A 27949-nucleotide genomic window follows, 5' to 3' on the forward strand; every position below is an offset into this window, starting at 1 on the left:
ATCAAAACCACAACAAGGTATCACCCCATATTCATCAGGAAGACACAAACTAATAATTGTTATTTAAAAACAATAGAGAAAATAACAAGTAGTGGCAAGAATGTGGAAAAATTGGATCTCCTGTGCACTGGTAGTAGATACAAATGTAAAATGACACAGCTACTGTGGAAAACAGTATGACAGCTCCTCAAAAAATTAAAAATGGAATCACCACCATATGTTCCAGCAAGTCTACTTCTGGGCATATGCCCAACAAAATTGAGCGAAACCTCAAATTAATATTTGTATACCCACATCCATAGAAACACTATTCACAATAGCCAATAGGAGGAAGAAACCCAAGTGTCCATCAACAGGTAAACAAAATATAAACATATACTGGAATTCTATTCATCCTTAAAAAAGAAGGAAATTCGGACACATGCTAAACATGAATGAACCTTGACATTATGCTAAGTGAAATAAGCCAGTCACAAAAGACATTTTAAATGTCAATGATTCCATTCACATGTGGTGTCTATAGTGGTCAAGTTCACAAAAGTAGAATAGTGGTTGCCATGGTCAGGTGGAACAGAAATATGGAGCTGTTGTTTAATGGGTATAAAGTTTTAGTTTTGAAGATAAAAAATTTCTGGAGACTGATGGCACAAAATGTGAATATATTTAACATCGCTGAACTGTACACTTAGAAATGATTGAGATAGTATATTTTAGATTATGAGTTTTTGCGACAATAACAAGTAATTTTAAAAACACACCAGAATAACAATCCAGAAAAATACACAAAAATAGATTTTAAAAGTATATATTCTTTGATGGCATAAATACCCTTTTAATGGATATTAAAGATATGTATAAAGAAGTTAATACATATGATTATTTTCAATATTTAAAGGTTAGAATAAACCAGAATAGAAAAAGTCTCTCAATTAGATGAATACTTATTAAAAGCCTTATGTTAGGATCAAATTTCAGGGTGCTGTCTGGTTCTGACCATGACAGGATAACTGTTAGCAGAATTACTTTTCATCCATAAGCAAATGTAACAGGTTGACAAAATATAAAAATCAACTCTTTGAAGATGCTGGACCTCAACCAATGCAGGTTGGTTGAAGCAGATATTCACTGTGGATTTTTCCCTGAAGACCTTCACCAAATCAAGACCTGAGAATTTAATTCAAATAGAAAATCTGTTATTTTGCTGCATGGGATCAGAGCTAGGGGCAGACAATGCCATCTGGAACTTGGGGAGTCAGAAAGGAGAAAAATACAGAAAATTGTTGCCCAAATCTACATAATATTTTCATCTGGTCCTTGACTGACTTCATAGCTGAATATAGCAAGCAAGATTCCAAGGGACTTAGCAAAAAACAGTTCCTGGTATGCTGGAGATCAGAAAAGAAATTTCAGAGGCTACATAATGTGGGGAGGCAGAGGTTGGAGCTTGAGCTCAAAATGAAGAAACTTTGGTTAGCTTCCAGGTTTCAGATGAGACCCACGTAAGGTGACACCAGTTGTAACAATATACCACTCTGGGGCAGGGAGGATATTGATAATGAGGGAAACTATGCATGTGTGGGGGAAGGTAGCATGTGGGAAATACCACAATTTCATTGCGAACCTAAAACTGCTCTTTAAAAAAGTTAACAAAAAAAAAAAAAAAAAACAAAGTTAGAGGACTTCTAGTACCAACTTCAATATTTGTTTTAAGGTTACAATAATCAAAATGATGTACTATTGGAAAGAGTAGATAGACCTATGGGTTAGTGGGACAGAATAAAGAGCCCAATAACTGTACACAAAGGGGAATAATATTTAAAATATATTTACAGTTACATCAAGGCACATAAAATGCTTAGAAAAAAATTTAATAACATTTAATAACATTTGCATATTTAACATGCAATAACTAAACACTAACAAACTATGAAACATTGCTAAGAGAGGTACTTTCCAGTACAATAAAACAAAAAAGATAAAAACAATAAAGATCCTAGAGAATTAAAACTGTTTCTATTTACAGATGGTATCATTTTACACAGAAAATCTTCAGCCTCTACAAATCAACTCCAAAAATTGAAAAGTGAAGTTAATAAGGTCACAGGATGCAAGGCTAATACACATAAATCCATTGTATTTTATGCACAAGTAGCTAACAATAGAAAAACAAAATTTTTATGTATGTACTGAAACACTTAAAATACCTAGAAAAAATGACACTGGGCATTTAATACATAAACAGCACAATTCACATTCAAATTATAATATGCATTTTTATACAAATTAAGCTGATTCTAACATAAACAAGGACATATGTAAAATGTAAAATATCCAAAGCAATGTTTGAAATGGAATAAAAAGTTGGCAGACTTTCACAACATAATTTCCAGACTTGTACTGAACACCCAACTGGTTATCTGTACAGCATAAACATCAATGTTACTTTACACAATATAGGAAAATTCATTTGAAATGATTTATGAACCTAAATGTAGAAACTAAGATTATAGAAGTCTTTTTAGAACACATAGAAGAAAATATTTGTAACCTGCTTTTAGGACATGGAAGGCATGAAAAATAAAAAGAAAAGAATGATACAATGAATGTATTAAGAACTATTACTATTTAAATAAATAAATAAATAAATAGATAAATAAATAAATAAATAAATAAATAAATAAATAAAATGAAGAACTACTCTTCAAAAAAGCCACAAAAAATACAAAACAAATTCAACAAAGAGAATATACAGGGAAGCCACAGAGTGGGAGAAATTATAAGCAGAGTGGGCTAAGTTATATATATTATAATATAGAATATATTATACAATATTAGATTATAATTATAATAGTGTTTTACAATATAACTAATAACTACAACATGATTTTATTATACTATATAATAATATAATACAATATAACTATAATGTGATTAACTGGTTGTAATTAATACTATAATTAATTTATAATATAAAGCCAGATACAAAAAAGTATTTCTATAATTTATTCCCATTTATTTAAAATGCAAATCAATCTATAATGATACAAAGCAGATCAATACTTGCCTGCGGAGGAAGGTGGAGATTGGAATTGTTGCAAGGGTGCACAAGAAATCTTTAGGGCATGATGAGTTTGATTTTGGTGGTGGTTTTATAAGTTTATATAATTTCAAAAGCAACTGAATTGAACACTTCAAGTGGATACAGTTTATTGTATCTTATTTCTCATCAAAGATGATAAGAAAAAATAATGGACTAGGACCATAAGCAGCTTCTGGACTGGGACTGTGTCTGATTTTTTATTTGTTATTGTTTTTGTTTGGGGGGGAGGTTGCTCATCATTTGACAGCAGTGTTTGTAATTTATGAGGTGTTCATTAATGTTTCTTGAATAAATGAAGCAATGAGCACATGAATGGATTCCTTAATATGAAGTTCAATGCATTTCAAGCGACATTATTTCAATTTGTCTCATTAAATAACATTATTTTAGGCATGGATCCAAACTGGATAAATAAGTCTCTGCACCTGTTGGTTATAATATTAACATTTACACTAAATCTAAGATGAAAAAAAATGTATCAGTCCTTAATAGCACCTGCCACCAGGTTCTCCAAAAGCACAAGTGTCTAGACATTCTAGGATTAAAAGTTAAGACTTTAGAAAAATTGGTCAAGTTCAACATTGATAATTATGAGACAAGTGAAACAGAAGGAAAACTTCCCCTACTTCTATAAATTGATAAATGGCAAGAAGTCTCTGAATTCACAATAAAAAAACAGAAAGCAAAAATATATTCGCTTTGTCCAATGACACACTTTCAGTATCAGTGAAAATGCTTTGGGTAATACATAAAAGTTCTCCATACCTACTCCTACATCATCAGTTTCATTCAAAACAGGTATTAATACTTGGACCTAACATAGGTGTGATTCTCACAGAGCGTTGGTGACAGCTTGAGCCATGCTGAACTAGACAAGAGAGAGGGGGATCCTACCTCCAAAAGCAAAGAGTAATGATGATGTGGGTTCTGAAAACACACACACACACACACACACACACACACACACAATCATGAGGCTCCGTTGCTGAATACAATTAAATTACAATCACAATCCCATATCTGCAATTTGAAATATAAGAAAAACAAGAATTTTCTACCTCTAATCTTTTGCCAAAATGAGTAAAAGCAAGCAAAGAATGAATTTTTCCTTTCATAAGTATCCAATGCATTTTAAAACCAATATGAAATGGAAAGATGAACAAATTAAGTTTCACCTGCACACCTATGGTCGTTCTGGATATTTCAGTTCTTGGGACCCATGGTGAGTGAGTAGTTTCCCTGGCCTTAGGCTGCTCTAAAAAGCTTTCCAAGGAACAAAGGTTACTCATTCACTACCTACTGAGAGAGGCAGTGACATTTTGTTTTCCAGAGCATCTTAAATTGCTTGTTTGAAGTAAGATTAACACTTTCCCCTTTGCTTGCACATCTTGCCTATCATGCAGGTAAAAGATGGCCACATTGAGAGTGCTACAAGGAGCAGAAGGTCCCCTTTGTCCCAACAGGATCAAAGAAGATGACAGCAAGCTTCATTCTTGACCAAATCTGAGTCAGTTTCCTCAGAGCCCTGGTATTAACTAGGTCCTGACCTTGAGCTTTGTCCTTTACCTATTTAGTTTAATTTTAACAGGAATCCTCCTGCTTCAGTTTAGCAAAAACTATATATCTAACCCTCAATATCTAATCAAATTCCTCCTTCCCCCTCTTGATATGTTATCACTCCTGGCCTACCTTCAGCAAGACTCCTGTCAAGTCTGTTTAGTCAGAATCCCTCCTATCCCTGATATTTCCTCTTAGTAATCCTCTATCTACTGAGCCCCCCCCCCCCCCATCCCCAGCTCCTTGGCTATAAATCCCCACTTGTTCTTATATTTGGAGTTAAGCCCAGTCTCTCTGCCCTAGTACCATAGTCCCTCCTGAATATAGTCTTCCTTACCAGCTTTAACAAGTGTCAGGAAAAAAATTTTCTTTAACAAAGTATCGTAGCTAGCATAATGATTCCCAAACTAGGATCCTTAGACAACGTCCTCAGTAAACACCTACTTCAGTTCATGACCAAGCAGTAGGTATTTTGGAGCACCAGTAAGAAGGACCATTAGAGAAAAAGAACACAGAATGATCTAGAGGTCCATTCCCATGGGTCAAATGGAGCAGTCAGTAGGGAAGTAGCATTTTTCAGGGAATTAGAAAAGCTATGATGGCTTCTGACACCTGTTGCCTATGGCTATGTGATTTTAAGTAAATATCTTTAAACATCTATCTAGTTATTTAAAAATAACAAGATATTTTCTCTCGAAAAAAAGTAAATAAATAAAATAAAAGGGGCTCCTGGGTGGCTCAGTTGGTTAAGCATCTGACTCTTGATTTCTGTCAGGTCAGGATCCCAGGAACCATTGAGATCAAGCCCTGCATTGATCTGTGGAGCCTGCTTTAAATTCTGTCTCTCCCTCTCACTCTGCCCCTCCGCAACTCATGCTCGTGCTCTCTCTCTCTCTCTCTCTCTCTCTCTCCCTCTCAAAAAGAAGAAGAAAATGAAGAAGGAGGAGAAGAAGAAATTTACATAACTGGGTTGTTATTTTAAAGAAAATTTGTATATAACACTAACTTTGTGAACTTTATATATATAAAACACATATTTGGTATTATGACACTCATTTTTATTTACATAACCAAAAAATGCTTTAAGGATTGTTTGTTAGCAACCTATTTTCTGGAACCCTAGAGTACTGGAAGAGGCTATGTGATTCAAAAACTCACCATGACTGTGCTCAGTAGAAGCATAAATCAGCATTCGTAAATGTGTGGTTTGCCCTTTCCAATTCCTTGTTCATTTAAATGTTACATAGATTTTTAGAATCTTTTATACTTACAACTTTACTTGGTGAAAATCCATAATTTACATCTTAGCACATATCACTTATGTCCTTAAGCTGCCATCTAAAAATCATTACTTGTTCAAGATATGTGTATATTTCAGAAAGCTATGTATAAACAATCTCTTTAGTTGGCATGACTTGACTTCCTCATTAAGTAATATGGGAAATGGCTAAAAACTATGCCCAATACTCATCTTCAGCAACAAATATAGGATTGGAAAGCTGTCTGTCTACAGATGTCTTCTTTCAGTATGCTAAAAATGGAATCAAAAATCATCTTGTCAACCTCTGGTTTTAATGTTGAAGAACTTGAATACTGACAGCACCTTTCCCCAGGTCTCCTAGTTTACGTAATAGGAATAAATTAGTATGTACCTATCATGTGCCTCCTAAGACCCTAAGGACCACTTCACAGTTAAAGAATCCTCCTTCCTGGGATACCTGGGTGGCTCAGTTGGTTGAGCATCCAGCTTCAGCTCAGGTCATATCTTGTGGTTAATGAGTTCAAGCCCCACATTGGGCTCTGTGCTGACAGCTCAAAGCCTGCAGCCTACTTCAGATTCTGTATCTCCCTCTCTCTCTGCCCCTCCTCCATTAACACTCTGTCTCTCTCTCTTTCTCAAAAATAAATAAACATTAAAAAAATTAAAGAATCATCTTTCCTTACTGAATCCAATCCCACTACTCATGAGAAACAACAACAACAACAACAACAACAAAAAACAACTAAATAAACAAACAAAAAACCACCTATGAAGAACTCTGAAGACAAATATTGTATATTTTGAAAATCTTCCAGTTGCTTTCAACAAAGAATTAAAAATAAAATTAGGAGCATCAATGAACAAAAAGAGTAGAGGAAAAGTCATAGCCTCAGGAGGTATCCTCTGCCTTGACTAAGATAATGGTTTATTGAACCCTGTGAGGGGAATCTAAATATTCTTTGAAACACCAGCTAGGAACCGATTTTCATCTAAAATTTTAAAAAATCTTCTATACATTACACCAAACTCCTGAGTACCATCTGCTTCTAAATGTATCTAACTTAAACAATGTCTAGAAGAATCCAAGCATAATATAATCCATTTTCAAGTGTTAATTGGCACCGTAGAAATTTAAATTCCCAGCGATTGAATCAGTCCGCTGGACATCACAGTTTTGTTTGTAAGAAACTAGGCATGAAGATAATACACCTCTTCCATGAGAAATCCTTCCCTTATACATCTGGAATTTCCCAATTTTTTTCTTTCTCCTAGGACCCCTATGAAAGAAAGAAAAAAGAAAGAAGAAAGAAGGAAAGAAAGAAAGAAAGAAGAGAAAGGAAGAAAGAAAGAAAGAAGAGAAAAAAGAAAGAAAGAAAGAAAGAAAGAAAGAAAGAAAGAAAGAAAGAAAGAAGAGAAAGGAAGAAAGAAAGAAAAGAAAGAAAGAAAGAAAGAAAGAAAGAAAGAAAGAAAGAAGAGAAAGAAAGGAGGAAGGAGGGAAGGAAGGAAGGAAGGGAGGAAGGAAGGGAGGGAAGGAGGAAGTGTGGAAGGAAGGAAAGGAGGGAGGAAGGGAGGAAGTGTGGAAGGAAGGAAGGGAGGAACTGAGAAAGAGAAGAAGGAAGGAAGGAAGGAAGGAAGAGGAAAGGAAGGAGGGGGAAGGAGGGAGGGGGAAAGGAGAGGATAGGAAGGAAATTTTCTCTTTCTAAAGAGAAAATATGTGTATGAGTCAGTTAGCAGGTGCACCAGGCAACAAAGCTAAAGATTAGGGGAAAAGGCTTTCAATGGTATGGCGTCTGTTGAGAAGTAGCTAACATTTATTAAAGCTTACCCACTTTGTCTCATTTAATTCTCATTACAGATAATACTTTCATTTACTAATAAAACCTCAAAGATGAAGAAGTTTAAGTTAGGAGGGGTTAGAAGACATACCCAACTACTAAATAACAGATTGAATTGCATCCCAATCTATTCCACAGCAGAGTCTCTTAAACGCTGGTCTAAGATGATGTGGTTAAGCAATAGTCTATTTTTTTTTTAAGCAATAGTCTATTAAAGAATTATTCAATGAGTAGGGCTGGCGAAAGCTGAGTTCAGTTGAAATAATTAGCTGAAATAATCTACGATTTACCTGAAAGAGGAAAAGAATGGCTATGAAAATGTAAGAAACCACGTAAAGACTAGCCATGAATGTACTAAGAAATTCCAATAGCTCACCATCAGGCAGAATCTGCCTTCAGGTTACTTACAGCCAGAAAAGGTCTGTGGTCTTTTTTTTTGGAAATAAGCAGAAAAGTACCTAAATGTGAATTCTGCTTAAAGTTACAAAAAAATACATGGATTTACACGAAGCTTTGTAAATTTATTTACTTCCAATTAGATGTGTGGTTAAAAAACAGAAAAACCCTCTGCATTTCAAGTATAGACCAAGATGTTAAGGATTTTCCTTGCTTGTTAAATTGCTGGAGGGTAAAAGTGAATAAAATTCTCAAAGAGAAACTGGGATAGTTTTCACTTCCTGGGAATAGTGATGCCATATTTACTGTTGGCACATGAGAAAGAATGAAGAAATGTGTTTTTCTAAAATTATTAAGTAGGGTAAATTTGCCATTTCATTAAGTAAGAGAACAGAATTCCAAGCCTATGTTGTGAATAAGTGGTGATAATTTTTGACCTACAAAGGGCAGTACAATGTACCAAAAAGAGCCTGGAATCGGAAATCACTGAGACATATGTTTCCATCTGTTTTCACAATTTGCAAAACAGGCAACTTACTGAAGTCTTCTGACGGTCAATTTCGTTTTCCATAGAATGGAAGAAGTCAACACCCAAACCTCAGAGAACTCAGCCACCATCCAAGCACTAGCATGAAATTGCAAGATTACTGTTTCTGTATCTACATAATTCCTTTTTTAATATTTACACACCTCTCGTGTTAATATTTCTGGAACTGGGATATTTCTTATAATCTATGTATATATTTAGTGTGGTGGGGTTTCTTCTTTTTTATTTCCTGAAAAGCTATTCTTAAATTACTGGTACGTCTTACAGTAAGATCTCAGGATTAGGGAAACACAGAATTAAAAGTCGCTAAGATGGACATCCTATAATTAGTGGGTCTTGGTGGGAAAAGTCAGTTCATGTAAAAGTGTTATTTGTGGACAGTCAGAATATCTTTATCTATTACAGTGAAAAATTATTTAACTTACCTAGATTTTTTCATTACATTACAAGTGTTGTTCCCTGTAACTAACATTGTATTATCTCGATTTTACAAAGGAGGCAACAGATTTAGAAAGGTTCATTAAGTCTGTTCCTCTTTTTTTCCAGGTACTCATTGTTCTTACTTTTCTTCTATATATCAGGGCTTAGAAGTCAGAAGATAACTTGAGGAAGCTGTTGAAATAATTTCAGCGAAACGTAAAAGGGACCTAAAATATAGCAGCAGTAGAACTACAGAAGAGGGAAAAGAATAAGAAGAATCCACAGAATTTAGTAGCAGAATGGACAAATCCCAAGGCGCAATTCCACAGTGCAATTCGTAGGTCTCTCTAATAAGGGAGGTAGAGGGAATACATATACACACATACATATATATGGACACACACATCTATTTACTATACATATTTTCTTCATTATTGTGTGTGCATACATATACATATATATATACGTATACATATACATATACATATACATATACATATATATATATGTATACGTATGGTATGCACACAGATTTTATGGATAGATAGATAGATAGACGACTTCAAAACAGTGCAAAAGAGCAGGCCACATCAGAGATAGTGAAATTTGAAGAGGTTTGATACAGATGAACTTGGATACAATTTCATGGAAAAACTTCAAACAGGAATAAGTACCAGAAGGGCTGATTTAGACATAAAAGCCAGTTTTCCCAACACAATGCACGGATAAGCTCAGTTCAGCACAGACTGGGGGAATAGATTGCTGTCGATTTAATTGACTGAAGACACGTGGAGGGGCCCTGCCATCTGGGTGGTCCTTCTGGACCCCAACTCCCACCTGAGTGTACAAAGGAGTTAGCTGCGTATCTCTTCCCTTTGAAAGTAGTTCTCACACTTTATTAGGCATTAGAATTACTTGGAAGATTTGTTCAAATGCAGATTTTGAAGGCTGCCCTCAGATTTTCTAGTAAGTTTGGAGCAAGGTCTGAGAATCTGCATTTCCAACAAGCTCCCAGGGGATGCTGATGCCCTTGGACTACACTTTGAGAACCAGAGCCCCAGGCTGCAACTCTAAAGCTTACATCTGCTTCTGATTGCCCTTTATACTGCTGTTGAGACCAGAATACAAGAGCAGTAGCTCCCAGAAGGAGGTAACACAAGAACTACATACACACACACACACACACACACACACACACACACACACACAGAGAAAGAAAGAAAGAAAGAAAGAAAGAAAGAAAGAAAGAAAGAAAGAAAGAAAGAAAAGAAAAGAAAGAAAAAAAAAGAGATTGGAAGCAAGAAGACAGCCAACCCATGACTAGAATGGATAAGCCTCTCACCTGAAGGATTAGAAATTTTCTTACTTTCCTGGAAGTTCCTTGCACATGTAACTTAATGACAGCCTGCATTTTGGCCCACGTAGCCACTTACCTGTAGGAAACTGAGGTAGAAATTATATCCTGTGAAAATGCCCATGGCAAAAATAGCTAGTCTCAGCCACTGAGTAAATATTCGCCAAATACCTAAAATGGCTAATTTACTCATTCATTGAAAAATATGAGGGGCGCCTGGGTGACTCAGTCAGTTAAGCGTCCGACTTCGTCTCAGGTCATGATCTCACCCTTCGTGGGTTTGAACCCTGTGTCAGGCTCTGTGCTGACAGCTCAGAATCCTGGAGCCTGCTTCGGATTCTGTGTCTCTGTCTCTCTCTGCCCCTCCCCTGCTCTCTGTCTGTCTGTCTTTATCTCAAAAATAAATAAATATTTTAAAAATTAAAAAAAAGAAAAATATGAACAAACCATCACAACTCTCCAGGAACACGAAAAAAAAATTAACTACATATCAGAGAAGCACTAAGATGAATAAACAAAACGTTTCAACCCAGTGGAAAGAGAAAGAATGCAGAACACAAAGCAGATGGTCAAATAAAAATATTGATTAGCGTCTGCAGAGATTTCTGACATAATGTAGCATCCATAAGGTAATATAGGTATATAGAAGGAGAAAGGTATATAGAAGGAGAAATCACAAAATGGAAAGATTTTTGAGACATTAAAGATATATCTGTTGGGCTTCTGGTTCCACATGTAAGGAGATTGGAAGTTGCCCACCACTACCACACCCTAACAAGTAAAAATCTGAACACAATGAGAAATCATCTCTTCTTGGATTCATAAAAGAGGGAGGACACAGGGGAAACCACTGACCCCAAGACTGGAGAGACAGACAGGCTAATACCTGGAGTCATGGCTTACGAGGGCAGGGACTTACAAGCTAAAACTTCCACAGGTACCAATGCCAGAGTACCAAACCTACACTGTAATTGATGAACTGATGCTGTTTCAGTGTGTGGGGGCAACTCTGAGAGTTAAAAACTCCAGGGGACCCAGTTATGGTAGGGGGAGAGCCCACAATCCTGGGAGATTTACCTCTGGGAGGTCAACCAGAATCCCACAGAAAATGTTACAGAAAGATGTCCTCGGGCTTCCAGCAGGGGGAGGAGAAAAGAACTCATTCTGAAATAGCCACAGCATCCTGTTCTTAACAAGGCCCAAACTTAAGGGAAACTAGACAACTATAGCCTAATCAGCTGGGGTATTGTTGAAGCTTGATCCAATGTGTGGAAGGGAAATACTAAATTCCAGCCACTTTAGTTATCCTGTCCCAACTAAGGGGGAAGAAAAAAAAAAAAAAACCCTGAGAAAAACTTGGTGAGTTGGCAATCCAGAGTCTAAAGACTGAGACCCAATCACAGCACTGCATAGCACTTTCTATCACCCAGCATACCTCACCACCATGTTACTATAGACCTATTTACAGCATACAAACCATGTCAAATTGAGATTCTTCAAGGTTGAAAATCAAAGCCACTTTTCCTCCCACTCCGTGCTCTCGTGGATTATAACATATCAGTCCCTGACTTCATTTACCAAAATATGCAAAATTCTTAATCTCCAACCAAATGACTGACTGAGCTCTCAATGATGTGACATTTCCACTGATGTGACTCAAGTTCACATCAAACTAAAGATTTTCTTTTTCACGTAGGAAAGCAATTTGTTCCATTATAAGCACTTACACAGTTACTCATGGAGAGTGACAGGCCTGCTGGTGAAACAGGTCACCCAAAATAGAGATGGTGCCAAACTAGTGGTCAGGGACTAACTTTTCATTGGCTCTGTTCCTTTCTCACTTTAGCCTTTACTTAAAGGAGTCTGAAAAACTTGGGGATACAGCCTAATAAGAAAAATAACCACAAACAGTATCCCCCTTTCTGTAGCTACTTCAGACCTTTGTTACCAGTAAATTCCTGAAGAAAAAATTTTTTTTTACTTTTTTGTAATGTTTATTTATTTTTGAGAGACAGAGAGATAGGGTGAGCAGGGGAGGGGCAGAGAGAGAGACACACACACAGAATCCAAAGCAGGCTCCAGGCTCTGAGCTGACAGCTCAGCACCAATGAGGAACTTGACTCCATGAAATCTGAGACCATGACCTGAGCTGAAGTCAAACGCTTAACCAACTGAGCCACCCAGGCACCCCCTGGAGAAAATTTAAATATAAGTCTGTGGATTTACTGAATCAAATCCCCCAGTTAATATTTAGAAAACACCCTCTGTTTGGGCTATACCATTGTTGATGGTACCTATCATAGAGGGATAGCCAAAGTTTGTGTGTCAAAACCAGTGTTAAATCAAACTCAGGGTTGAGAGGAAAAAAAGAGGGAGTTTAAAATCACAAAAAGCACGGACATATCTAGGACCCCTGTCTTTCTGGATCCATGTGTCCTTCAGGATCGTCATCATTATAAATGTCTCTGCCATTTGCCAAACCCGCACGATATTGTCTTCTGATACAGAACAAATCACTCAAGGTTCGTTGGGATTCCAGGAGAAATCAGATATCTTGGCAGTGTGACCACCATGAAAAAAGAATTCTGGTGGCCTGTCCTCTGCATCTTCTGAGGATTGTTTCTCTCCAGTGTTACTTAAATCCCAGACATTCAGTCTGTGATCAGTACCACCGGAAGCCAACATAGTCTCCTTGTGAGGTGACCACTGAACTTGGAATTTTTCATCCTTATGTGATTCAGAGGAATGCAACTTAAGTTTCAGATTTCTCAAATCCCACAAGGCAACAGTCTTTTCAGCTGATCAAAGCGTAAGAGACTTTTAAATATGGAGAACAAACAAAGGATTGCTGGAGGGGTTGTGGACGGATGCATGGACCAAATGGGTGAGGGGCATTAAGGAATCTACTCCTGAAATCATTGTTGCACTATATGCTAACCAACTTGGATGTAAATTTAAAAATAAATAAATTATTTAGAAAAAAAAAAAGAATGAACTCACTATAAGGATTGAAAGAGAGGTAGTTAGTTCACTTCGGCAGCGTGAGCATCAACTGAGGGGCTTGCTTTGGAAGTATTGTTTGAAGGAGTATCTCAGATCATAAATTTCTGATCATCAGCAACTGACCCAAACAGATATTCAGGTGTCAGATGCCGGGAAACATTTTCTACTACTGCTGTATGCCCTGTAATCACATCCACAACTTTTCCTTCCTTTAGAACAGTACTGATGTCCCAGAGGAGGATGGTATGGTCATCTGAATCACTAAGTAAGTGCCCACTGAGATTTGGGTTCCAGGAAAGTCCATAGCCTTCCTTCTGATGTCCATGGAGATGCAAGTCTGGGTTGCACTCTCCGGAAAGGTCTGGTTTGGAAGGATGTTTGGGATAGTCAAAAACAAGAACATCACCGGATGGAGTCTTTGTTGCAGTGACACAAGGGTCCTGGGGCATATCGTGGTGGCCTGTTTACTTCTCCTTCATGGTTGATCTTAATTTCTATTTCAACGTTTCCACTAACTGAGCCAAAACCTCCAAATTCTCCTTTCTCACTGCCATAGTGGGAAGCATCAAACTGAGCATCATCGTTAGGGAGCTGCACATGGGCTATCACAAGGAGGTTTTGTTCATCCCATGTATGTGTTCCCAGGACAAGTCAATGAGTGCTGAAGTCTTTCCCTTCTGGTCTGGTTTCATCTGGAAGTCACTGTGCAAATAGGCTAGGCCACTCCAGAGCATGAGTCATCACCGAATTGTAAAGAAAAGAAGAAAACGGATGTTCTTTATCCATATTTTGTATTCTTCTTTGATCACATGTTCTTCTACTGCGTCAGGGGGCAGGGGGTGGGGATCCTGGGGTCGAGTTCTGCATGCTGGCGCTATTGTTTCCTCCAAACTAAAGATATTTAAACTGAAATTATTTCACTTAGCATCACACTCTCCAGTTCCACCCACATTGCTACAAAAGGCCATATTTCATTCTTTCTCATTGCCACGTAGTACTCCATTGTGTATATAAACCACAATTTCTTTATCCATTCATCCGTTGATGGACATTTAGGCTCTTTCCATAATTTGGCTATTGTTGAGAGTGCTGCTATAAACATTGGGGTACAAGTGCCCCTATCAGTACTCCTGTATCCCTTGGGTAAATAACTAGCAGTGCTACTGCTGGGTCATAGGGTAGGTCTATTTTTAATTTTTTGAGGAACCTCCATACTGTTTTCCAGAACGCCTGCACCAGTTTGCATTCCCACCAACAGTGCAAGAGGGTTCCCATTTCTCCACATCCTCTCCAGCATCTATAGTCTCCTGATTTGTTCATTTTGGCCACTCTGACTGGCATGAGGTGTGCTATGCTAAGTGAAATAAGCCATACAGAGAAAGACAGATACCATATGTTTTCACTCTCATGTGGATCCTGAGAAACTTAACAGGAACCCATGGGGGAGGGGAAGAAAAAAAAAGAGGTTACAGTGGGAGAGAGCCAAAGCATAAGAGACTCTTAAAAACTGAGAACAAACTGAGGGTTGATGGGGGGTGGGTGGGAGGGGAGGATGGGTGATGGGTATTGAAGAGGGCCTCTTTTGGGATGAGCACTGGGTGTTGTATGGAAACCAATTTGACAATAAATTTCATATATTAAAAGTATAAAATAAAAATAAACTGAAATCATGATGTTCCTTTTCTCCTACATCCCTCAACTAATAAGATGGCACAATGTAGGCCAAATATCTTGAATCATTTTGATGCTTTCATTTCCTTCCCCAATTTTATCACCAAGTCCTACTGATATTATAGCTTAAACTACTACAAGCTGCTGCTGTTCTTTCTGGGGACCACCGAAATAGATCTCTAAGTGGTGGACCCACATTGTTCAGTTGTACCTCCCAATGCATTTTCTTTGCTGCATTCTATAGGATCTTTTTAAATTGGAATTTATTACAACCATCTCTTTCTCACCTACCTCAATTTAAAAACCTTCAATGGGATTCTCTGTTGCTCAAAAATGTTCTGCATGATCTATTGCCTACTAATGTCTTAAGCCTTGTCTTGTACCTGCAGCCCTCAAATTTCTCAATTTCTTTATTTCCTTTGCCCACTTTAGCCTTGAATAATCCAATCTCTATCACTTATCCCCATTGTTTTCATCTGTATATGTGTGTGTGCATGTGTGTATATACATATATTTACATGTGTAGATACATGTATATCTTTTTTTCTCTTTTACCTGTTTAGAAAATATTAAATTATTTAAGCATGAGGGAAATTACAAAAAGAAGATATGATGTCAGTGGTACCCACTACCCGTACGTGATAAAGGTATCATTGCCAAAATTGCCACCTGTCACTTAAAAAAAAATACAATATTTTAGATACAGTTCATGTTCCTTTTGAATCTTTCCAATTCCATTCCTCTCTTTCCCAAGAGGCATCCATGTCCTGAAATTGGTGGTTATCCTACCCACCCAAGTCCACAAATCCATATATATATTTATTACCCTTTTATTTTCTCTTTTCCCACCCCCTCTTTCTGACTAACACATCAATCTATTGCAATGTTTTTTTTTCACTTTCCATTGTTATATAAAAGTAATCTCATTATAGTTACAATTCTGCAAAGAGTTTTCACTCAATGTTATAATTCTGATATTCATAAATATCAATATGCATAGAACAATGTATTCATTAACACTGGAAATATTCACCTTTCCTCTGTTGATGAAATATTTATTTTTTGTTTGCCTTTTTTTTTTGCTACTATAAACAATGCTACGGTAATATCCTGATATGTCTCCATGTGCATATATATGTAAGAGTTTCTCCCAAATATGTACTGAACATGGATGGATATTACTGTATGCACAACTTCAATATTGCTAGATATTGGCAAATTGCTTTCCAACTTTGCTGTAGGCGCTTCCACTTAAAGCAGCAATATTTAACTTTCCACCTCCTCATACCCACAGTATTGATGACTGTGAGATCGCATCTAACACTGTAAATTGTCCTTATCTGATTACTAAAGATTAAGTTTCTTTTCATATGGGTATTAGTCATTTGAATTTCTTCTTCTTAAATTGACTCTAGATATCATTTGCCCATTTGATTTTTCTTTTTGGTTAGTCTGTCCTATCGATCACATACATGCATTTTATCAACATTCTTCAAACTAATCCTGAGCTCGTTCTGTATGCTGCAAATATCATCTCCCAAAGTGTAGACAATTTTTAAAAAATTTTTTTTTGATGCTTATTTATTTTTGAAGGAGAGAGAGGCAGAGCATGAGTAGGGGAAGTGCACAGAGAAAGAGAGACACAGAATCTGAAGCAGGCTTCAGGCCCTGAGCTGTCAGCACAGAGCCCAATGCGGGGCTGGAACCCACAAACTGTGAGATCATGTGACCTGAGCCAAAGTCGGATGCTTAACTGACTGAGCCACCCAAGTGCCCCATTATAGCCTATTTTAAAACTTAGTTCAGTTAGCAAAGTCTTTTTAGACATGGGGAATTTTCAAAAATACAGTGTCAAATTTACCCACATGGTATATTTTATTTTTTGTGGTTGTTTATCTCACCATGATATTCTCCTATATTTTTCTCTAAGTATTCTAAAGGTTTCCTTCTCATATTGAGAGCACTAGTCCTTTTGCTCGGTATACAGGGCAAGGTGGGGATCTAATCTCACAGGTTTCCAAATCAAATTGTCAAATACCTGAAAGCAATTTATCAAACAGATCGAAGATGGACAAACTGAGCCCATGGACCTGCTGCCTATTTTTGTAAATAAAATATTACTGGAAGACACCCTTTTTGTTCCTTTATACAACGTATTTTGCAACTTTTGTGGTACAACAAGCAGCACTGAGTAGTTGTGACAGAGATAGGACCTAAGAAAGTTACTACCTGGACCCGCAAGAAGCAATTTGCCAATCCCCAGAACATGCGATCGTTTCTTTACTGTTTTAAAAAACAAGAACTTGTTATATACCAAGTTTCAGTAAAGGGTTTGCTTCTGGACTCCCTCTTCTGTTCTGTCTGCCTACAAATCCACTCTGCTGGGAATATCACACTATTCAAATTTCTAAAGCTTTATAACATATTTGGTTACCTGGTATAGCAAACTCTCTCCACTTACCTCCCACCTGACTCTGCTCTAAAATTTTCATGACTGTTATCAGACTTTTATTAATCTGTCTGAATTTAAGATCACTCTGCTAAGCTCTGTGAAAAGCACATTTAGATATTTATTTGCATTTAAGAAGATATGATATCTTTAAGATACTGAGTCTTTTATCCATGAAATGAGATATATCTTTACTAATACAAGCCTTCTTTTATGTACTCTGTTAAATATTAAAGTTTTCTCTGTGATTGCTTTGTACAACACTGGTCGATTGATTCTTAGATACGTTCACACTCTCTTCCTTCTATCTCTCACCTCTCGTATTTTCTTTTTCCATTTCTGCGCCGCATGATGGATAATTTTCTCCGATCCATCATTCAGCTCATTAAATCTCTCCTTAAATGTGCCTAATCTGCTATTTAACATTCGCTGAGTTTTTTCATATCAGGGGCTGTAATTTTACTTCTAAAAGTTTCATTTGATTCCTTTTAAAATATGGCTGTTCCTCTTACAGTTTCCATTTTTTTCTAATCCTCATTTTATCCATTTAATCCTTTCAACATATTTACTTTATTGTGCCTTTCAAATGAGTCTAGCCACTCACATCAGGGGGATTCTTAATTTTGATCTCCTTCCTAATGCTGATCCTCTCATGGGAATCTAATATGCTCTTTATTCTGACAAATTTCCTACAGAATGGTTTTTAATTTCCTCCTGCTCAGTGCCTTGTGTACGTTCATGTGTGATCTTTTGCAGTTGTTTGTGTCGTTGGTTAGAATAATTTCACCACCTTGAGAATTCCAGCAGCTTGCTCGTATTTAGATTAGGACTTCATGCCAGTGTCTCTCACAGGAGCCACCTAGAATCCCAGGACAGAATCAAGCTTCTTTGTCACTTTGCCTTTTATTGATTCTGCCTTCCTTCAAGCTTCTCTGCCCATTTCAAAGGTCCAATGGGCACATCTCTTCCAGCCTCATAGGTATTAAATCCCCAGGCTCAATTCACTTCTGGTATTTCCTCAGGTCCTGGCTACATCACCTCACAAGCAGGTTTTAAGACTGCTTTTATTTCTACCATAAGGGGATACAACATCTTTCTTTTGACATCAGTCGTATTTATTGTATTGTTACCATCATTATATGTTGCTCAATTTTTTTAATGTTTATTTATTTATCTTGAGAGAGAGAGAGAGCATGTACACATGGGGGAGGGTCAGAGAGAGAGAGGGAGAGAGATTCCTAAGCAGGCTCCTCACTGTCAGTAAAGAGCCTGATGTGGGGCTCAGGCTCATGAACTGTGGGTGAGATTATGACGTGAGCAGAAATCAGGAGTTGGACACTTAACTGATTGAGTCACACGGGTGTTCCAATTGCTCAACATTTTTTATGTACTTACAACAAGTCCACATTCATTCTGACACTGTGGTGCTAGAAAAAGAATTGACAGTTAAATGGGACTTGTCCTTCAAACTTCAACTTTTTTAAATGTTTATTTCTTTTTGAGAGACAGAGAGAGAGAGAGAGGGAGCAAGCCGGGGAGGGGTAGAGAGAGAAGGAGACATGAATCTGAAGCAGGCTTCAGGCTATCAACACAGAGCCTGATGTGGGGCTCGAACTTACAGACCATGAGATCATGACCCGAGCTGAAGCTGGATGCTTAACCAACTGAACCACCCAGGCACCCCATTAAACTTCAACTCTTCAAGCAAAGATCCCCTCACCCCACACCCCAGCCTCGGTCAGATGTCCTGTGTCATGCTTACCACACTGTTGTCACCTATTGTATATAACACTTGTCTTAAAGCTGGATCACCACCTTCCACCCATCTTTCTTTCCTAGAGGAAATATTATTCTGGAACCTTCTCTGGCTTTCCCCACCCCTGGAAACTGGCTGGACAGGACCACTTTTCCATTGCAATAGTCTTCCTCATCTTGGACCTTGGACTTCACAGGTGGTTACGGGAATCCAGCTTTTTTAAGTTTGTTCAGGTTTCCCACAGAAAAACTTGCAGAATAACAAAGACTGAGGTAGTTTTGGCCAAGATGCTGTGTAGGAAAATAAAATATACTTATGAAACATTTTGATATTCGCTATTCTACATTTGAAATGCATAGGAGAACACACAAATGACTGTTTCTGGAATAAAAATATGGTTGAAAGTGATTTCTATTTCTAACACTAGATACTAAAAAGGTGAGCATTAATTTCACATACTCCCTATTAACAAGGTATCCTATTTAAAAAGACATCCTGCTGGGGCGCCTGGGTGGCTCAGTGGGTTAAGTGTCCGACTTCAGCTCAGGTCATGATCTCGCGGTCAGCGAGTTCGAGCCCCGAGTTCGAGCCCCGTGTCGGGCTCTGGGCTGATGGCTCAGAGACTGGAGCCTGCTTCCGATTCTGTGCCTCCCTCTCTCTCTGCCCCTCCCCCGTTCATGCTCTGTCTCTCTCTGTCTCAAAAATAAATAAACGTTAAAAAAAATTAAAACAAAAAATAAAAAGACATCCTGCTAAATAAGTATAGGAAAAACAGTTAAAATAGAAATTAATATTTCATACAAATTTTATGGTACAACCGTAATTATAAGGTGAGAATTATGACAGTTATAATAGTTGTCAACATATAGTAAATACATTGAATACAAGTTTTTTTAAAAGACATATATCTTTATTCGGGAGCCTTTTATCCAATAAAAATAGAATATGCTCAGGTACTGAAGAAAAAAAAAATAAGCTTATTTATTTTTGAGAGTGAGAGAGAATCCCAAGGAGGCTCCATGCTGTTACTGCAGAGCCCTACCTGGAGCTCAGTCCCATGAACCATGAGATCATGACCTGAGCCAAAATCAAGAGTCAGCTATTAACCAACCGAGCCACCCAGGTACCCCAAGATAGTCAAGAAAAACTTAAATACAAATAGATATTATGCAGTAAGTGATAAAGGAAGCTCACACAAAGAAGCAAGTAGGAAATTATGTAAAAACAATACAAAATAACATGGAATTAACAGAAGAATAGTCAAAATAACCATATCATTACTATTTATTAATAACCACATTAGCCATTATTATTAAATATTAATAATATTTACCTTAGAAATTAAATATACATAGTATGTCTTCTAAATAACTTGGATTATAAAGGAAACGAAAACTAGAGATTTTCTTTAAATGAATACAATCGAGAGTACTCTGTACATGCCATCTATAGCATTTAGAGGGAAAATATATTCTTTGTTACACTTACTAGAAAATAAATTAGCAGGGGCACCTGGGTGCCTCAGTTGGTTAGGCGACCGGCTTCGGCTCAGGTCATGATCTTGTGGTCGGGAGTTTGAGTCCCACGTCAGGCTCTGTGCTGACCGCTCAGAGCCTGGAGCCTATTTCAGATTCTGTGTCTCCCTCTCTCTGACCCTCCTCCCCGTTCATGTTCTGTTTCTCTCTGTCTGAATAATAAATAAACATTAAAAAAAAACTTAAAAAAAAAGAAAATAAATTAGCAGAGTATTGTTAGTACAGGATAGAAGTGTCCAGAATATTACCACAGAGTGCTAAAAATAAATTAGCTAAACATTCAAAATAAAATTGAAAAAACAAAAAGAAAATATGAAATAATAATAATAAAAGAAACCATAGAGCTAGTCCTTAAAATAAAAGTAGATGAAAAATAAAATATGAACTACCTGAAAAAAATATTATGCAAGAATAACATAAATGGTAGTGTAATTATAGACAGAAGTCTTTAAAATACAAATACTGCGGCACCTGGGCTGCTCAGTTGGTTGAGCTTCTGATTTCAGCGTAGGTCATGATCTCGTGCTCCGTGGGTTCAAGCCCCACATCAGGCTCACTGCTGTCAGCAGAGAGCCACTTCAGGTCCACTGTCCCCCTCTCTCTCTGCCCCTCCTCTGTGTGTGCAGTCTCTCTCTCAAAAATAAATAAACATTTTTTTATTTTTAAAAATAAAATGCAAATACTCTCTGTCAATGAGTTTGAAAATTGATTGAGATACATATACATATATATTCATACAAAATATACAAATGAATGTATGTGTATATATATAAAATCAATTGATGTGTATAAAATACATATATACATGCATGAATATCAATTTGTGCATTAATATATGATGTATATCAATGCATATATTCAAGATAACCAAAGAAAGAAAAATATCAATCCTTATATATAAGTGCTAACCACCTAAAAATGTGAAAAAAAACTTCACTGATAACTAGCAAAATTATATAAATTTTATGAAACAAAAGTGAGATGCTTTTTAAACTGGAACATTCAGAAGAGAAATCAGCAATCAAGGTCATTGAAAGAAAATATGTATTAAAAATGTATAAATTCAAGAGAAACTTCATAAGAGAGAGAAAAAGAGAGCACAGAACTGTGGAATGTTTTGATGATTATCTTTTTTTTTTTTACTCCAAAAGTACTGATACTGTGTAGTTTAAGGAAAATAGAGTCAATGCCTCAATAAAGGGCTGACACTCAGCTCTGCCACTCACAGTTATTCTGGCACTAGAATCTCCATCTTGAATCAATGACAGTGTTATTGGCTTTAACTTTGACAATGAAGTGAACAATAATTAGAGGCAGAGTCACAGGTGACTGCCTAGTCCTGCCCTGAGAGGTATCTGGTGAGGAGTTTGAGAGGACGAGATAGAGAAAAAAGAATTTCCTTTATAAATATGTAAACATAAAGAAATATTTTGAACCTTTATGCTTGAAATAAGTGCGGATTGGGTAAAAACCTCTCCAGCTAATTCAGGCCAGTGATATAACAGGAGTTGGTTCTCTCCATTGTCACCCTTGCATTAGGGAGTAAGTGCAACCTGGGAGCAACAAAGTCTTGGAAAGTGCAGAAATACTTTGTCTTCCTGCCTTAGGATCTGAGAAATCACAGTTGCCTACTATTTAATAACATATTCCTACCCTTATTACAACCAGGAAGTTTGCACCCTTATTACAACCAGGAAGTTTGCACCCTCCTAATGGGGCTAGTGGTAGTTAAACACCAAAATGGGGGAAATAATGAAAATATGCTGAAGGATGTGACTGAAAACCTGAAGCAATTAACAGAATTGTTCAGGGAGGTTTGAGGATGTACAGGTGTGAAATGGGGAGCATTGAGATAAGGCCCGTCATGGCACACAGGAAAGACAACTACTGCTTTCTCTGCAAAACACATGGGGGAAAAATGGATTTTTAGAACCATCTTGAGAAGGAAAGAATTAGAAAAATGGGGACCATATTAAAATTATGTGAAAAGATTACTGAAAGTGAGCACAGGGGTGCCTGGGTGGCTCAGCTGGTTATCCGTTCTACTCTTGATTTCGGCTCAGGTCACGATCTCACAGTTCATGAGATCAAGCCCCATGTCAGGCTCTGCACTGACAGCATGGAGCCTGCTTGGGATTTTCTCTCTCCCCTCTCTCTCTCTGCCCCTCTCTCTTTCAATAAATAAACATTAAAAATAAAGTGACAAATCATATATTAAAGACAATTTTCTACTGATGTTTCTGAATACTTTTAATTAATGAAAGCTATAAAATATAGAGAAAATTTAGTGAGTCCCCTCATTTGTATTAAGAACTGAGACCATTCTAGGCAGTTGAGATTCATAGGACTACTGTGCCTTGCCCATCCTCAAAAGTGAGAGACTTATGCAAGTATTTTAAGCCCGGGCCTAAGAATTAGGCACAATGCACTGATGCCAAAAGCTTCAAGCCTCCATGGTAGCAGAAAGTGGCCTTTAGGTTTCTAAGGAAACAGAGATTTTAGGTTTGAATCTTGACTTGGGCTGAGTTGAATTCAAAAACTCATGAGGATCCAGACCTGTGAGACAGGAACAGAAAATGACACAGGTTAAAAATAATGTATCTGCTTTGGCCACCAAAGAAGGTACAATAATAGTCAAGAGCAACAATTTGCCAGCTGCGTAATTCTTCCAATTATATTGTATCATTTTAAAGAATGGATTATTCCCAGTCACTACCGCCACATATGAAATAACCAGAGGCAGAGAAACAGATTCCGAGCATTTAAAAAGACATGCCTCAGGGAGACTCAAATGCACAGTTGAAAATATTTTCGAAAGCCCACACAACATCTCTTAGGCTGTAGTGAAGTTCCTAAGTAATTCATGGCTGATTCTAGAGCCAGTATGTGTGTGCATAAATACACAATCATACTTGCCAATGTATAGCATATATACATATTATACGAGACTAGATATAGATTACATCAATTAAGAGTTTCCCACATAAGAATGAAATTTAAATTGTAGAGAAAACAAGAAATGCCCTGGAGCCTACTATTTTTTTAAAAAAGTGATAACGTCAGCCAAATAACACATCTCAATAAAAAAAGCAAATAATCCTAGCTAGCTATGCCAAATATGGCAGAGCATAAAACAAAAGGAGATTGAACCCTAAGGTATCAGCACTCATCATCAGTAAAATTTATCCTGGGAGTTTTAGATCAAGAAACAAAAATAAAAAGCATTCAGGATGTAGAGTATTTTAGCTTTTCATTTTTTTTTTTTGAAGAAAAATCTCCATTTAATATTGCATTGATCACTTTTATTGTGTTGTTTTTAAAAGTTCTTCCAGGGGTGCCTGGGTGGCTCAGTCGGTTAAGCATCCGACTTCAGCTCAGGTCATGATCTCACAGTCTGTGAGTTCGAGCCCCGCATTGGGCTCTGTGCTGACGGCTCAGAGCCTGGAGCCTGCTTCTGATTCTGTGTCTCCCTCTCTCTGACCCTCCCCCATTCATGCTCTGTCTCTCTCTCTCTCTCAAAAATAAATAAACATTAAAAAAAATAAAAAAAATTCTTTAAAAAAATAAAAAATAAAAGTTCTTCCATCAGTTATGAAAGTGTACAAGTAGTTACACACATTTTTTAACTAGTAGATGTCATTTTTTTAAAGAAAAATTTTAGGTTTACAGAAAAATAGAACGGAAAGTACAGATAGTTCTGGTATACTGCCTCCCCTGACTTCCACAGTTTTTTCTAGTAGTACCATCTTGCGCTGATGTGGTATATTTGTTACAATTGATGAACCAATATAGATACATTGTTTACTAAAGTCCATAGTTTACATATGGTTCACTCTTTGTGTTTTATATTCTGAGTTTTGACCCATGTTTAATGACAGGTGTCTGTCACTTCTGTATCATACAGACTAGCTTCACTGTCCTAAAAATCCTCTGTGCCCCACCTGTTCATCCCTCCTACTCCTTGCCCCTAACCCTCTGGCAACCACTTTCCTATCTCAATAGTTTTGTCTTTTCCAGAATGTCATATATACAGAATCATAAAGTACGTAGCCTTTTCAGATTGACTTTTGCTTAACAGCATGCTTTTAAGATTCATCCTTGTCCTTTTATAGCTCGATAGCTCATTTCTTTTTATTTCTGAACAATATTCCATTATATGACTGTACCAGTTTGTTTATCCATTTACATATTCACGGACAACTTGGTTCCTTCCGGTTTTTGGCAATTACAAATAAAGTTTTTGAAACATTCACGTGCAGGTTTTATATGGACTCTTCACCAGTTATGAAAGCATGCAAAGTGTATTTTAATCATCATATATTTTGAAGAAACAAAAAGTTTCTCTTGTATCCCAAAGTATCTTAGCCATGCTTGTCCATATCAGATCCATTTGTCCCATCAGACCAAATTTGGTCTTGCAGTAGGCACTGGGATTGAAAGGGGGAATGTAAGAAGTTTCACAGAAGCTCTTGGTTAGAAGGAATACTGATGGTCATCTGGGTGTTAGTTCCTATGTCCTTGAGCTCCATGTTTGGGTTCTTCTACGTATCTCTTTTATTTGCACAGCTTCTCCTGACCAAACTTTTCTAGTTTGGCATGCTCTGAATTTTAAAAATGTTACTCTTTGGATTGCACCATCCGAATTTCTATTTCTTAGGGCTATACGAAAATAGTAGATTTAATCATTTTCCTGGCAGCCTTGAGATTCTTGAAGACATTTTTATATTTTACCAGTTCTTTCAAACTTTCTTCTTAGGATGTATTTCTCAGATTTTCATCAGCATGATCCATTCATGATTCTAGTTCAAGTATATCTCAATTTTCCACATTTTTTCTACCTAAATGAAAGAAATTGGTATGTCATTCTACAGGTTAATTAAACAACATACAATGATAAAATTTCATGGGGTTTTTTTTGCATCATTTTTAATGCCACAATCAAGCTATGAATATGGTATAACTAACCCATTGTTTATAGACCACGCTTGTTATTTGCATTGTTTAGTAGAAAGATGGACAAATCCAGACATAATCTTAAAACCTTTGCAAAAAAATTTAAGGATGCTATTTAAATTTAAGGGTCGGGGGTGGGGGGAACTAGGATATATCTCATTTGAATTATTAGCAAAATTGCAAAATTCCATAGTAAATTCATTTTATGCAAAATAAAACAACCACAAAAAGAAAAAGAAAAGAAAGAAAAAAAGAGAAAAGAAACCCATGCAGACATGAGGTGGATTAAAATCACAATCACTGTATTAATTACAATGGATTCAGGTTAGAATCCCAGTGGATCCAACTGGATCCCAGGTTAGAAATAGCAGGAGAGTGAATTGAAAGACTAGAATAAAAGTTCTAGAAATTCTTCCAAATAAACATTTTAAATATATGGAAAAGTTCATATAGGAAAAATAAGAGAAAATCAGAAATAAGAGAAGATAAGAGAAACCTATCAAGCAGATTAAAGAATACATAAGAAAATATTGAGAAAAAATAAAGAAAATAAAGAAAAATTCCCTGACCTAAGGTCAAAGGACAGACTTCTTTTTAAATAAAACATTAGATTTATTTTTTTAATTTTTTAAATAATTTATTGTCAAATTGGTTTCCAATCAACACCCAGTGGTCATCCCAACAGGTGCCCTCCTCAATGCCCATCACCCTCTCCCCCACCCTCCATCAACCCTCTGTTCTCAGTATTTAAGAGTTTCTTATGGTTTGCCTCCTTCCCTCTCTGTAACTCTTTTTTTCCCCTTCCCTTTCCCCTCCCCCATGGCCTTCTGTTAAGTTTCTCAGGATCCACATATGAGTGAAAACATATGGTATCTGTCTTTCTCTGCCTGACTTAGGACGCACTTAATAGTGAAATTATCAAACAGGTAAAGCTTCACTATACATGTGCAGGCAATTTTTTTAAATTAAATGCAAAAGAGACAAAACCATTCCACAAATATCCAAAAAGAGAAATTATAAGATTTACAAAGCAATAGTATCAGGTACAATCAAACTGTTCTCTGAAGCACAATAACAAAATTCATGAAAATGTACAGAAAAATAAGAAGAAAAGTTTACACACAAGAAAGCAAGCTATAGAGATAATAATAAAAATGAAAACAAAGAGGAAACAAAGCATATTAGAGAGAATCAACAAAGCCAAAAATTGGTTATTTGAAGAGAGCGACAGAATTCATAAACCTCAGGCAAGCCAAATCAAGAAAACTAACAACAACAAAAAAGCCTGAATTATAAATATCAGAAATGAGAAAGGGAATCACACTATAGATTCCAAAGACATTGGAATCATAAGAGGATTCTATGAAACAGTTTATGCCAATAAATATGAAAATTTAAATTAAATGAACTAATTTCTAGACAGAAACACAATTTACTATTATTGATACAAGAATAAACAGTGTCTTGGGGCGCCTGGGTGGCTCAGTCGGTTGAGCTTCCGACTTCGGCTCAGGTCATGATCTCACGGTTCGTGGGTTCGAGCCCCGCGTCGGGCTCTGTGCTGACAGCTCAGAGCCTGGAGCTTGTTTCAGATTCTGTGTCTCCCTCTCTCTCTGACCCGCCCCCACTCATGCTCTGTCTCTCTCTGTCTCAAAAATAAAATAAACATTAAAAAAAATTTAAAAAAAAGAATAAACAGTGTCTTAATAGTAATACATTTATTAAAAAATGTGATCTATAATTTAAAATCTTCACACACACACACGTACATGCACACACACAAAAGCACATCAATCACCAACAGATCTTCCATGTGAATCACAATTCTAACCTTTTATAGAAAAAAATGTAACCAATCTTACACAATTTCTTCCAGATAACTTTTTTAAAAATGGGGAGACTTTTGCCAATTTTATTGTTCTAACCTTGATTTTAAAGAAAAAATGACAGCTAAGGACATTTTTAAGGAGATAAATCAGGGATCGATTTGTCTCAAAATCATACAGGTGAATATAAATCAGAGGCAACCATGCATAAAAATGATGATACATTTGAACCTTGAACAACTGCAGAGATTAGGGGTGCCAACCGCCATGCAGTTGAAAATCCACG

General features: G+C 36.8%; 1 pseudogene; it reads right to left on the reverse strand.

Annotated features, from left to right (window-relative positions):
• Positions 1-12874: 12874 nt before the first annotated feature.
• On the reverse strand, positions 12875-14229 carry LOC109264282 (histone-binding protein RBBP4-like; annotated as a pseudogene).
• Positions 14230-27949: the final 13720 nt, after the last annotated feature.

Source organism: Panthera pardus, unplaced genomic scaffold (assembly GCF_024362965.1).
Source record: "Panthera pardus isolate Hobbes unplaced genomic scaffold, ASM2436296v1 HiC_scaffold_22, whole genome shotgun sequence".
NCBI lineage: Eukaryota > Metazoa > Chordata > Mammalia > Carnivora > Felidae > Panthera > Panthera pardus.